This window comes from Pelodiscus sinensis, chromosome 2, assembly GCF_052426305.1.
Source record: "Pelodiscus sinensis isolate ZL-2025 chromosome 2, ASM5242630v1, whole genome shotgun sequence".
In the NCBI taxonomy this organism is placed as follows: domain Eukaryota; kingdom Metazoa; phylum Chordata; order Testudines; family Trionychidae; genus Pelodiscus; species Pelodiscus sinensis.
Genome location: NC_143053.1, coordinates 92,264,577 through 92,276,918, shown reverse-complemented (window position 1 = coordinate 92,276,918; position 12,342 = coordinate 92,264,577). Strand labels below are relative to the sequence as shown.

Sequence of the window (12,342 nt, the reverse complement as noted above, 5' to 3'; positions counted from 1 at the left end):
AACATGGCCGCCGATTTTTTTCCAGCTTGAGGAAAAGCTGGAAAAAAGCATCTAGACTGGCGCGATCCTCCGGAATAAAGCCCTTTTCCGGAGGATCTCTTATTCCTTGAAGTAGAAATAAGAGATCCTCCGGAAAAGGGCTTTATTCCGGAGGATCGCGCCAGTCTAGACACTTTTTCCAGCTTTTCCCCAAGCCGGAAAAAAAGCGGCGGCCATGTTTATTTAAATCCCGCGGGGGATATTTAAATCCCCTGCGGATTTCCCTATTCTGAAGCTGGAAATTAACATGCCTCTTCCAGAGAAGGAGCCAATGTAGACATAGCCAAAGAGTGAAAGAGATCACTTTTTCCATTGAAATAACCCCACACTCCATGTTTCTGATGGGGGAAACAAGTTTAACTCAACCTTTATTTTCTTTGCTTGTTGTCCATTTGAACCAGGTAAAATTACACAGCAACTGAAAAAATACAACTTCTGGATAAAAACGAAACAAAAACTCAGCTTTCAAATATGACCGGGATTAATCACACTACAACTAATTACCACACTAAACTAATTTTTGTAAAATCAAATAAATCCAGTTTCAACTAACTCACTGTGGGAAGTTTCAACTAACTTCCCTTGGGAAGAAAATAAAACTACAATAGGTCCAAAATAATAAGCAACTCAATACTGAGGATATCTATTTAAGGAAAGATCTGGGTGCAGCTGCAGCCAAAGGAAGTTCCTGGCAGCATGGCTCAATACTACTAGGAATCAGTGGAACAACCACGAGCAAGAACTTTTGTGGCAGAGAATAAATATACTGATCTCTGATGTTTCTTTTAAGATACATGGGGGTTCTAAATGGGCATTATGACATATTCCAAAGAGGGGTTATTCCTTGGCAGAATACAATGGAGGAGGATTTCCTCTAAGAGGGGATTCTCTAGAAGATTCTCTTGCCCCGAGCACATTCCTCTGAGTTTTAGTCTGTGTAATGAATGGAAAAAAGTTTCAGAGGGGTAGCCATGTTAGTCTGTAAAACTGGAAAAACTTTTAAAAAACCAAATAGTCTTGCAGCACCTTTGAGACTAACAAAAAATGTGGATGGTATCATGAGCTTTCACGGGCACAACCACCTTCTTTAGGTTCATTTAAGAAGTGTGTTGTGATCACGAAAGCTCATGGTACCATCCACATTTTTAGTTAGTGACTAAGGTGCTGCAAGACTATTCATTGTTTAAGTTTTTCCAATGAATGGAAAAAGTGACAGTTTAAATGTGTCCTTGTTTGACACAATTCACTCCATATTAGGAATACAGATTGTATTATTTAGGAAAAAGGAAAAAAATCACCTTTAGAAAGGTATGATTACATTACTACAGTGTTCAGTTTCTTTTCAGTAAGAAGGCCACACATTTCCACATAATTTTCACACATTTACTAAGTCTGCACCTTTTCCAAAGTAATTGGTTTTTGCCATGATTCATTAAGTTCCTGTCACCATTCAAGAAAGATTCCACAATATGGAAATACAAAGTCAAAGATGAAGGGGTAAAAAACCAAAACACAGAAAAATATGATTAAAGAACAATATTAGAAACACAGATAATGAAACTGATTGCCAAGACTACTGAGGGAAGGGGTACAATTGTCACAAGGGATGTTACAGCATGTGGTGGCTACTTAAAGTAATCATCTTATAGATATGAGGAAATGGGATGGTCGTTTTATTTCATATTGATATTGCACATTGTATGCACATCTCTTGGCTGAAGTAATTGATCAGCTCAAGAGTTTTGGATTAATTGCTAATACTTGTTGCTTTCATTGGGGAGGTAGGATTTGACTGTGTGGATGCCATTACTAACACAAAGGCAAAAAAGGTATACAATGAGAGGTGTGATGCTGATATAATGACTGACATAGATTGCACTGGATGGTGTATCTCAGATAAGCAAAATGTCCATAATCCAAAACACAATTGCTGAACAACAGTTTGCAAAAGAGGAGGCTATTCTTGTTGACTTAGTTGGACTTTGGGTTAGGCCTAACATCTTCAGGAAGCCAGCGGAAGGCATCCACTATACAGCCCTTAAAGAGCATGTAATGTGTCTTCCCACTACTTCTGCTAGAACCCAGTGGCTAGTATGTAGGACCCTCTCCCACCCAATCCTTGAGGAGCACAGGTTGCTCCTCTAGCCTGAATTAGTTCTTATAGCTTGTCACTGTGGCCACAGAATGCAATATCTGAGGTGTGAACCTGCACTGAATATTACTTTAGTATTTTAACTAATTTTCAATTTCTTATATTTTTTACAAACTGTAGGTTAAATAAATAAGTAGGTTTATATATACTGTAGGTATGAGCTGAAAAGTCATCAGATTATAGCCCTACCTTCAGAATGAAACTCCCGGGATAATCTTCTCTAGTGCTGTTCATTAACACTGTACAATTTTGAAAAATGATAAACTGCACATTGATAAAAGCACCATGTAAAGAGATACACACAAGAAGCCAATTCCAGGGTACACTGCCTTCCCATTCTATTAGCCCTGCTCAAAATCCAGGACAGATGCTAACATATTCCAAGGTGCCATCTACTGGCACCTTGTCTATTAGCTAATTAATTGCATATCTGGAGACAGAGCCCATTTATAGAGTACTCCCATAAAACACATCAATTTGCCACCAATATGGCAACTTGGAAGCCATTTGATTAGTTTCCATTAATCGCTTGCCAAAATGTTCTGTTGTTTTACAAAGTGATTATCTTCTCCCTTCCCCTCCACCTCCCTGGAAGCTATTCTAATGACCATGCTGCACTTGTGATTTATTTTTTCACCTTCTCTAAGATCTATACATCTTTCTAAAAGTTTTTTTTCTGGCGCTATATTCGCTCTTTTTCATACTCAGCTCTAGTTTCTAGGTTCTTATGCTCAGTGTGTAAAATTCAGCTCTGAACAAAGGCCCAGCACAAAGCGTATCCATCACTGAAATAACATTTAAGCCTCTCTCTGTATAATCAGACCATTCTTTACTTTAGAAGAACAATTTTAAACAAACAAGGAAAGAAGAAAAATAATAAGGCTTCAAATCACATTTTTTGCCCTGAAGGGAGAAAAAGATTGTCTAATTCCTCTTTTGGGATGCCAGGAATTCCCACATTCCCCCCCCCCCCCTCTTGCTTGATCATTCTAGGCCCTTCACTATGGTGAAACCTCTACATAAGGGGCAAGGAATGGGTACAGATTTTTCTGAAGTCCACTGTAAAGAGGAACATTCACCATTGGTGTTTCTTAGTAGTCAGGCGAGGGTACAGTAAGTTATATCACTCGTGATGAATCCCTCCTTTACAGCTATATCCTGTCTTGTAGGGTCTCTTCTTTTTATGGCTCAATCCCTCTCTTCCCTGGCTAGGTCACATGTTCTAGTACGCTCCTTTGAAAGTATGCAAAAGATAAGCCAATCACAGAGAAGCATTTCAGTAGCCACACAGGCTTCAAGGCTTGCATCTTGTGGACTGGACATCTAGGCCCTTGCACATTCAGGATTGTCTACAACACAATGTAAGCCTAACATTGGTGGCACTTGAGTCAGCTGACCCATGTCAGGAAACCATGGACTTGAACAGCCATACTGCATTTTAACCATAGGTTAAGGATTTTCTGACCTGTGCTTGAAACTAGGGCTCTGGTATGTACACTGCAGTGCATGGACCTGAGTCAAAGTAACCCTATCTCAGAGAAGCTAGCACCTTACACCTCACCCAGTGTCAACACTCTAGCTCTACAAATGTCTTGCATTGTGGGAAAACTCTATTGCTCACCATGTCTCCTAATGGTGACAGTGCCTGTGAGGAGCGCCCGAGTACATAAACTACATGATTAGCTCATCTGTTGGCTACCTCAGTAGCATGAGTGTAGTCTGACAAGGTGTTATACTGAACTACCATCTACTCAGAGAACTGGGCTCTCCACCTCTAGGCTGAGTCACATGGCAGGAAAATGCACGTGTGCACCTGGTCTGAGGAGAATGAGGACATCATGCTGCAGGGCTGTCAAACTACTTTAATGAAAGTTTGCAAATTCTTCATTTTTACAATGGGATATTGAATGAAGTTGGGTTTTGTGTGGTTTATTTTTTTATTTATTTTTGTCTGTTTGGAAGTTTGATATAAAATGTAGATTTCTGAGGAAAAACACTGTTGCTCTCCTCCCTAGCTGCCTGCTGGCTGTAGAGCAACGAAGTGCTCCAGAGTCCCATGGAGATCTTTTCTTCCTGTCTCTGCCACACCCCAGAAGACATTGATAAGAGTTCTCTGGGTGGCTTCAGGAAAGCTATAGGGTCAGCTCCTGCTCACCACCCTCAAAGGGCATGCTGGCTGGGTTGACTGCACACAGCCCCAGAGAGATGAGGAGGACCACAGAGCAAGGCATGGACTAAGAGGCTGCCTCACAGGAAAAGGAGGAGCAGCAGAGCCTCTGGCTCAGCATAGCCAATGGAGGGATGATCCCTAACATTTTGGATATTTCCCCTTCCAATGGGGCAGCTGTTTGATCCCCGGTCTGTTGTCTGGCACCCCCTTCCCACCGGAGTTCTGTGTACTGACAGGGTGTCAAGCCCCAAACTTTCTGAGAGTGAGGAGGAGCCAGAGTTGCCACTATAGAATCCTGTGGGGGAAGTTTTGGGGGCTGACTCCAACTTATCTCCCTGAGAACCCAAGGGCTACTGCACATGCTTCCCCAAGAGGGAGGGTAGATTCAGGGGCAAGGACCAGAGAGCACAGTGGCCACTGAATAGCTGTCATGTAGGAAAGAGGAGTGACAGGGCTCCTTGATCAGCCTAATAGGGGCAAGAGGGAATGACCCTCAATATCCTCAGTTGACACTCAGCTGTCACCATTGTTCCCTGCTCCATGCAAGCTCTGCACAGCAGCAGGGAGAAACCCAAAGCAGGAAAAGGCATGGAGAGTGTGATCAGCTAGGCAGTAATGGTGCTGCCAGCCAGCTGTGCTGGCTGCCTGCAATTCTGCTCCTCTGCCACTGGGAACTCTGGGAAATATCCAGAGGATGGCTAGAGTCATAGTCAAGCTGGGTCTGTGTGCATAAAGGAAAGCAAAGGGGCTCAGACCTTAGGTTCCAGCTTAACATGGGCTAAGACCTTCCACACTTCCAGGGTACTAGGATCCAAAGTCCAAGCCCTGAGTTAAAATACTTGGGCTACGTCTACACTGCAGGCTTTTTGTGCAAGAACAGTTGTTCTTGCACGCAATAACTTGTGGAGCATCTACACTGTACGCATGTTCTTGTGCAAGTAAATTTTGGCTGTGTCTACACTGTAGGCTTCTTGCACAAGAACTGTTTTGGGCAAGAGTTCTTGTGCAAAAATTCTTGTACAAGAGTGCATCCACACTGCCATGTGCTTTTGTGAAAGAGATGTGCTTTTGCACAAGAGTGACCATGGCAGTGTGGACACTCTCTTGCACAAGAAAGCTGAGATGGCCATTTTAGCCATAGAGGTTTCTGTTGCAAGAAACCCCTGTTGCCCGTCCACAAAGCCTTCTTATGGAAGAGCTGTTGCACAAGAGGGCTTATTCCTCATAGAGAGAAGAATAACTCTTGCGCAAGAAGCCCTGTTTTCCAACGCTTTACAGTAAATTTACTTGAACAAGAACACGTGTGCAATGTAGATGATCTGCAAGCTTTTGCGTAAGAACAACTGTTCTTGCGCAAAAAGCCTGCAGTGTAGTCATGGCCTTACAATACAGTGTCAGGAAACAGGGCTTCTTCCGGAAGAGTTATTCCTTTCCTCATGAGGAATAAGCCCTCTTGTGCAAGAGCTCTTCCACAAGAGGCCAGTGTAGACAGGCAACATGAATTTCCTGTGCAAGAAAGCCCTATGGCTAAAATGGCCATCAGAGCTTTCTTGCACAAGAGAGCGTCCACACTGCCATGGACACTCTTGTGCAAAAGCACATGGCAGTGTGGATGTTCTCTTGTAGAAGACCTTTTGCACAAGAACTCTTGTGCAAAACAGTTCTTGCGCAAGAGGCCTCAGTATAGATGTAGTCTTAGTATATAGACATAAGGTGGGGTTAGGCTTGAGTCTGAGTACACTGCTTTGTAGACATACCCTCAAGGTCTTTCCCTGCTGAGATCTACAATGAGGTAAAGGCTATTATTATTGTCCCATCATTTGGAGCTGGTAGGAAAGGCCAAGGCTCATCCACACTGGGCTTTGATCCTGGGCCCTGCTGAGGGCAGCTAAATTCTGCACCTTGAGGTGCTAAGCATCTGCCTCCCTAATCACTTCATGACTATGTCCACTTTTTTCCCCACAGCAAATTAAAGAGCCAGTAGGAAATGTTCTGACTTTTACATTCAGTCACTAGTCTCACCTCTGCAAGCTTTATCAGGTTTGTGTCGCCATGTCTCAGGCAATAAGAATTCCAGGGCAGTACTTCCTCAGAGCTCAGAGGAGAGGTCTGCTTCCTTCCCCCGTCTGCCTTCTCTTAGGGGCTCTGCTTCTCTTTTTGAACCCCACCTTCATCTTGTACTGACTCTGCAATTATAGCACAGCAGCACCAGCTAGGCCATAGCTGCTCCTTAACCCCTTTTTCTGCAATATGGGGTTTGTACACCACACCACTACTACTAATATTGCTAGATGAATTCATCAGAGAGGTAACACTAGAACATAATTTGCAGTAAACATAAAATGCAGTGCATTTAGGGAAAACTCCCCGCCAAGCCAGTGGTGGTAACCACCCACCACTCATAGGGCCCTAGGATGGGGTCCGGTGGAGAGGGAGGGCCGGACCTCCCTACCCCATCTACCCAGAGTGCAAACTAGGCCTCTGAGCCTGCGTTTGTGATGGACTAGGCCTCAGGGCCTGTGTTGACCTTGGACTAGGCCTCTGGGCCTGTGTTTGTGCTGAACTAGGCCTCCGGGCCTGGGAGTGTACAGCCCGACCCCCAGGGCCGAGCAGGTCAGGGTGGGACACCCCGTGACATGGCCCATTAATAATTACATGGGTGAAACAAGACAATCATGGGAACTATAGCACAGGAGGGGATCATGAGAGGTCATATTGTTGAGTTCTCTACACTGAGAATGGACTAAGTATTATCTAGAACATCTATTCCAGTTGTTTGTCTAACCCTTCCTTAAAACTTACGATGACTGACATTCCATAATCTTTTTAGGCAATTGGTTATAATGCTTAATAATAAGGAAGTTTTGCCTAATATTTAACCTTTATTTCCAATGCTGCAGGTTTAAAAACATTACTTATACTTCTGTCCTCAGTGGTTAAATACAATTTCTCAACCTCTTCTTTATAAGGGTGTGTTTACACTACCACCCTAGTTCGAACTAGGGTGGTTAATGTAGGCAACCGAAGTTGCAAATGAAGCCCGGGATTTAAATATCCCGAGCTTCATTTGCATCTTAACGGGCGCTGCCTCGATGACTATATTCTGTAATTATTCAAATAATTGAGGCAGGTATTCATAGAATCATAGAATAATATGACTGGAAGGGACCTCAAGAGGTCATTGAGTCCAGCCCCCCACCCTCAAGGCAGGACCAAGCTCCGTCAACACCATCCCTGACAGATGTCTATTTAACCTGTTCTTAAATATCTCCAGAGAGGGAGATTCCACTACCTGCCTTGGCAATTTATTCCATTATTTGACCACCCTGACAGTTAGGAATTTTTTCCTAATGTCCAATCTAAACCTCCCTTGCTGCACTTTAAGCCCATTACTCCTTGTCCTGTCCTCAGAAACCAAGAGGAACACATTTTCTCCTTCCTCCTTGTGACACCCTTTTAGATATTTGAAAACCGCTATCATGTCCCCCCTTAATCTTCTTTTTTCCAAACTAAACAAGCCCAGTTCATGAAGCCTGGCTTCATAGGTCATGTTCTCTAAACCTTTAATCATTCTTGTCGCTCTTCTCTGTACCCTTTCCAATTTCTCCACATCTTTCTTGAAATGTGGCGCCCAGAACTGGACACAGTACTCCAGCTGAGGCCTAACTAGTGCAGAGTAGAGCGGCAGAATGACTTCACGAGTTTTGCTTACAACACACCTGTTGATACAACCTAGAATCATATTTGCTTTTTTTGCAACAGCATCACACTGTTGACTCATATTCAACTTGTGGTCCACTATGACCCCTAGATCCCTTTCCACCATGCTCCTTCCTAGACAGTCGCTTCCCATCTTGTATGTATGGAACTGATTGTTCCTTCCTAAGTGGAACATTTTGCATTTCTCTTTATTAAACCTCATTCTGTTTACCTCTGACCATTTCTCTAACTTGCTAAGGTCATTTTGAATTATGTCCCTATCCTCCAAAGAAGTTGCAACCCCACCCAGTTTGGTATCATCTGCAAACTTAATAAGCGTACTCTCTATCCCAATATCTACATCATTGATGAAGATATTGAACAGTACGGGTCCCAAAACAGAGCCTTGAGGAACTCCACTTGTTATCCCTTTCCAGCAGGATTTAGAACCGTTAACAACAACTCTCTGACTACGGTTATCCAGCCAATTATGCACCCACCTTATCGTGGCCCTATCTAAGTTATATTTGCCTAGTTTATAAGACTCTCATGCGAGACCGTATCAAATGCCTTACTAAAGTCTAGGTATATGACATCCACCGCTTCTCCCTTATCCACAAGGCTCATTATCCTATCAAAGAAAGCTATCAGATTAGTTTGGCATGACTTGTTCTTCACAAACCCATGCTGGCTATTCCCTATCACTTTATTACCTTCCAAGTGTTTGCATAGGATTTCCTTAATTACCTGCTCCATTATCTTCCCTGGGACAGACGTTAAACTGACCGGTCTGTAGTTTCCTGGGTTGTTCTTATTCCCCTTTTTATAGATGGGCACAATATTTGCCCTTTTCCAGTCTTCTGGAATCTCCCCTGTTTGCCATGATTTTTCAAAAATCATAGCTAAAGGCTCAGATACCTCCTCTATCAGCTCCTTGAGTATCCTGGGATGCATTTCATCAGGACCTGGTGACTTGCTGACATCTAACTTTCCTAAGTGATTTTTAACTTGTTCTTTGTGTATCCTATCTTCTAAACTTACCCTCTCTCTGCTTGTATTCACTACGTTAGGCACACCTCCAGACTTCTCCGTGAAGACCGAAACAAAGAAGTCATTGAGCATCTCTGCCATTTCCAAGTTTCCTGTTACTGCTTCTCCCTCCTCACTAAGCAGTGGGCCTACCCTGTCCTTGGTCTTCCTCTTGCTTTTAATGTATTTATAAAAGGTCTTCTTGTTTCCCTTTATGCCTGTAGCTAGTTTGATCTCATTTTGTGCCTTTGCCTTTCTAATCTTGCCCCTGCATTCCCGTGTTGCTTGCCTATATTCATCCTTTGTTAGTTGTCCTAGTTTCCATTTTTTATATGACTCCTTTTTTATTTTGAGATCGTGCAAGATCTCCTTGTTAAGCCAAGTTGGTCTTTTGCCATTTTCTATCTTTCCTACACAGCGGAATTGTTTGCTTTTGGGCCCTTAACAACGTCCCTTTGAAATACTTCCAACTCTCCTCAGTTGTTTTTCCCTTCAGTCTTGCTTCCCATGGGACCTTACCTACAAGTTCTCTGAGCTTATCAAAATCTGCCTTCCTGAAATCCATTACCTCAATTGTGCTGGTCTCCTTTCTACCTTTCCTTAAGATCATGAACTCTATTATTTCGTGATCACTGTCCCCTATACTGTCTTCCACTTTCAAGTTCTCAACTAGTTCCTCCCTATTTGTTAAAACCAAATCCAGAACAGCTTCTCCTCTGGTAGCTTTTTCAACCTTCTGAAACAGAAAGTTGTCTCCAATGCAGTCCAGAAACTTATTGGATAGCCTGTGCCTCGCTGTGTTAGTTTCCCAACATATGTCTGGATAGTTGAAGTCCCCCATCACCACCAAATCTTGGGCTTTGGATAGTTTTGTTAATTGTTTAAAAAAGGCCTCATCCACCTCTTCCACATGGCTAGGTGGCCTGTAGTAGACTCCTAGCATGATATCACCCTCGTTTTTTACCCCTTTTAGCTTAACCCAGAGACTCTCTACACAGCTATCTCCTACGTTCATCTCCACTTCAGTCCAAGTGTATACATTTTTAATATACAAGGCAACCCCTCCTCCCTTTTTTCCCTGTCTGTCCTTCCTGAGCAAGCCGTACCCTTCCATACCAACATTCCAATCATGCGTCCCATCCCACCAGGTTTCTGTAATACCAATGATATCATAGTTGTATTTATTGGTTAGCAATTCCAGTTCCTCCTGCTTATTACCCATACTTCTTGCATTTGTATATAGGCATCTAAGATACTGATTTGATCTTGCCTCCCTGTTGTGCCCTGACCCTCCTTTCTCCTTGCCATTATAGGCCGTAGTCCCCCCCATTTCCAACCCATCTCCCAGTCCCGCACATTCAGCACTTACCTGTGGGCTTTGCTCACCTGTCCCCGTCGAACCTGTTCAATAGAACAGGACACAATGACCTTGATTGTGAATCATTGATCACTACTCTGAGTACAATTTTTCAATATGCACTCATATTATTGTATGTTCATCTAGGCTATATTTTCCTATTTTGTGTATGAGAAGATCAAGTGTAAAAGTCTCAAAAGCTTTTCTAAAGTCAAGTTATATCACAACTATTGATTCCCCACAAGGCTTCTTACCCTTATCAAAGAAGGATATTAGGTTGGTTTGACGTGATTTGGTCTTGACAAATCCATGTTGACTGTTACTTACCACCTTCATTATCTTCTAGGTGCTTACAAATTGATTGATTGATTATTTGCTCTGTTATGTTTATGGGTACCAAAATTAAGCTGACTCGTCTATTATTCTTTGGGTTGTCCTTATTCCCCTTTCTATAGATAGGTAATATATTTGCCCTTTTCCAGTTCTCTGAGATCTCTCCTGTCTGCCACAATTTCTCAGAGATAATTGGTAATGGCTTAGAGATCTCTTCAGCCAGGTCCTTAAGCATTCTAGGAAGCATTTAATTAGGTGCTGCCAAGTTGAAGACATCTAGTCTAAAACATTTGTAATTTGTTCCTTCCCTATTTAGCTTCATATTCTACCCACTTTACACTGATGTTCATTGAACTAATCACTGCTAAGCTTTTTAACGAAAACTGAAATAAAAAAGGCATTTATTACTTTGATCACTGCTGTTTTCTGTTATCATCTTTGTCACTTCATACTAAATGGTTTAGCCTAACCCTAGTCATCTCTTTGGGTATGTCTACACTGTGGGGGCTTTCCGGGATACCGGAAGTAGCTAGAAAAATTCCGCCATGTCCAAGGAACGTGATCGCTCTTCCACTTTTTTTGCAGAAGAGCAAACATGCTCTTTCGGGGAGCTCTGCATACTTCATACTATGAGGGACAAGGGCTTCACCAAAAGAGGAAGCTTTTCTGCCATTTGGCCCCATCTAGACTGGGCCAAATGGTGGAAAAGCCTCTTCCAGAAAAGCAATTGGAAAAAGCTACGCAAATTGCAGAGCACAATTTGCATAGCTTTTTCTGACAAAGGATTGTAGTCTAGACCTAACCTTTGATTCTAATGTATTTGTAAAATGTTTTCTTGTTACCTTTTACATCCTTAGTTTGACCTAGCTAGATTAATCTCATTTTGTTTCTTGGACTTTCTGATTTTTTCCCTGTATGCTTATGGTGTGGGTTTCTTTATGTTCATCCTTCATAATTTGACCCAGTTTTCATTTCATTCCATAATAATATGTCTTAAAAAAAATCTGCCAACGCACTTGAACTTTTTTCCTTAGACTTGATTCACAAAGAATCTCACCAACTCTGAAGATACATCTACACAGCAGTGTTGTTTTGGAATAGCCGACATTATTCCAGAATAACATAGTACATGTCTACACTGCCAGACTTTATTTTGAAATAATGTTGAGCTGGAGGACTTCTCACTTATTTTATGAGGAGTAAGGGAAGTTGAAGGAAGAGTGTTCTTTCTTTTACTTCCTGCTGTGTAAATAGCACCAAAAGTCAAATTACGTTATTTCAACTTCAGCTATGCAATTGACATAGCTCAAGTTGCACAGCTAAATTTTACTTTAGCCCTGCCGTATAGATGTACCTCGAGTTTACAAAAGTCTGTCTCTATGAAGTCTATTGTCTGTATTCTGTTGTTTTTCCCTTTACCATTCCTTAGTATCATTAATACTATCATTTTTGAACACTTTCACCCAAGCTGCCTTCCACCCTTGGGGTGTGTCTACACAGCAAAGTTATTTCAGAATAATGACTGTGATGCTGAAATAACTATGCGAGCATTTACACAGCAAT

The 12,342-nt window shown here is 42.2% G+C and overlaps 1 protein-coding gene across 2 annotated transcripts in view; it reads left to right on the top strand.

Moving 5' to 3' along the window:
• CDH19 (cadherin 19) overlaps window positions 1–12,342 on the top strand; it is a 169,316-nt gene that overhangs the window by 51,825 nt on the left and 105,149 nt on the right. The window lies entirely within an intron of this gene.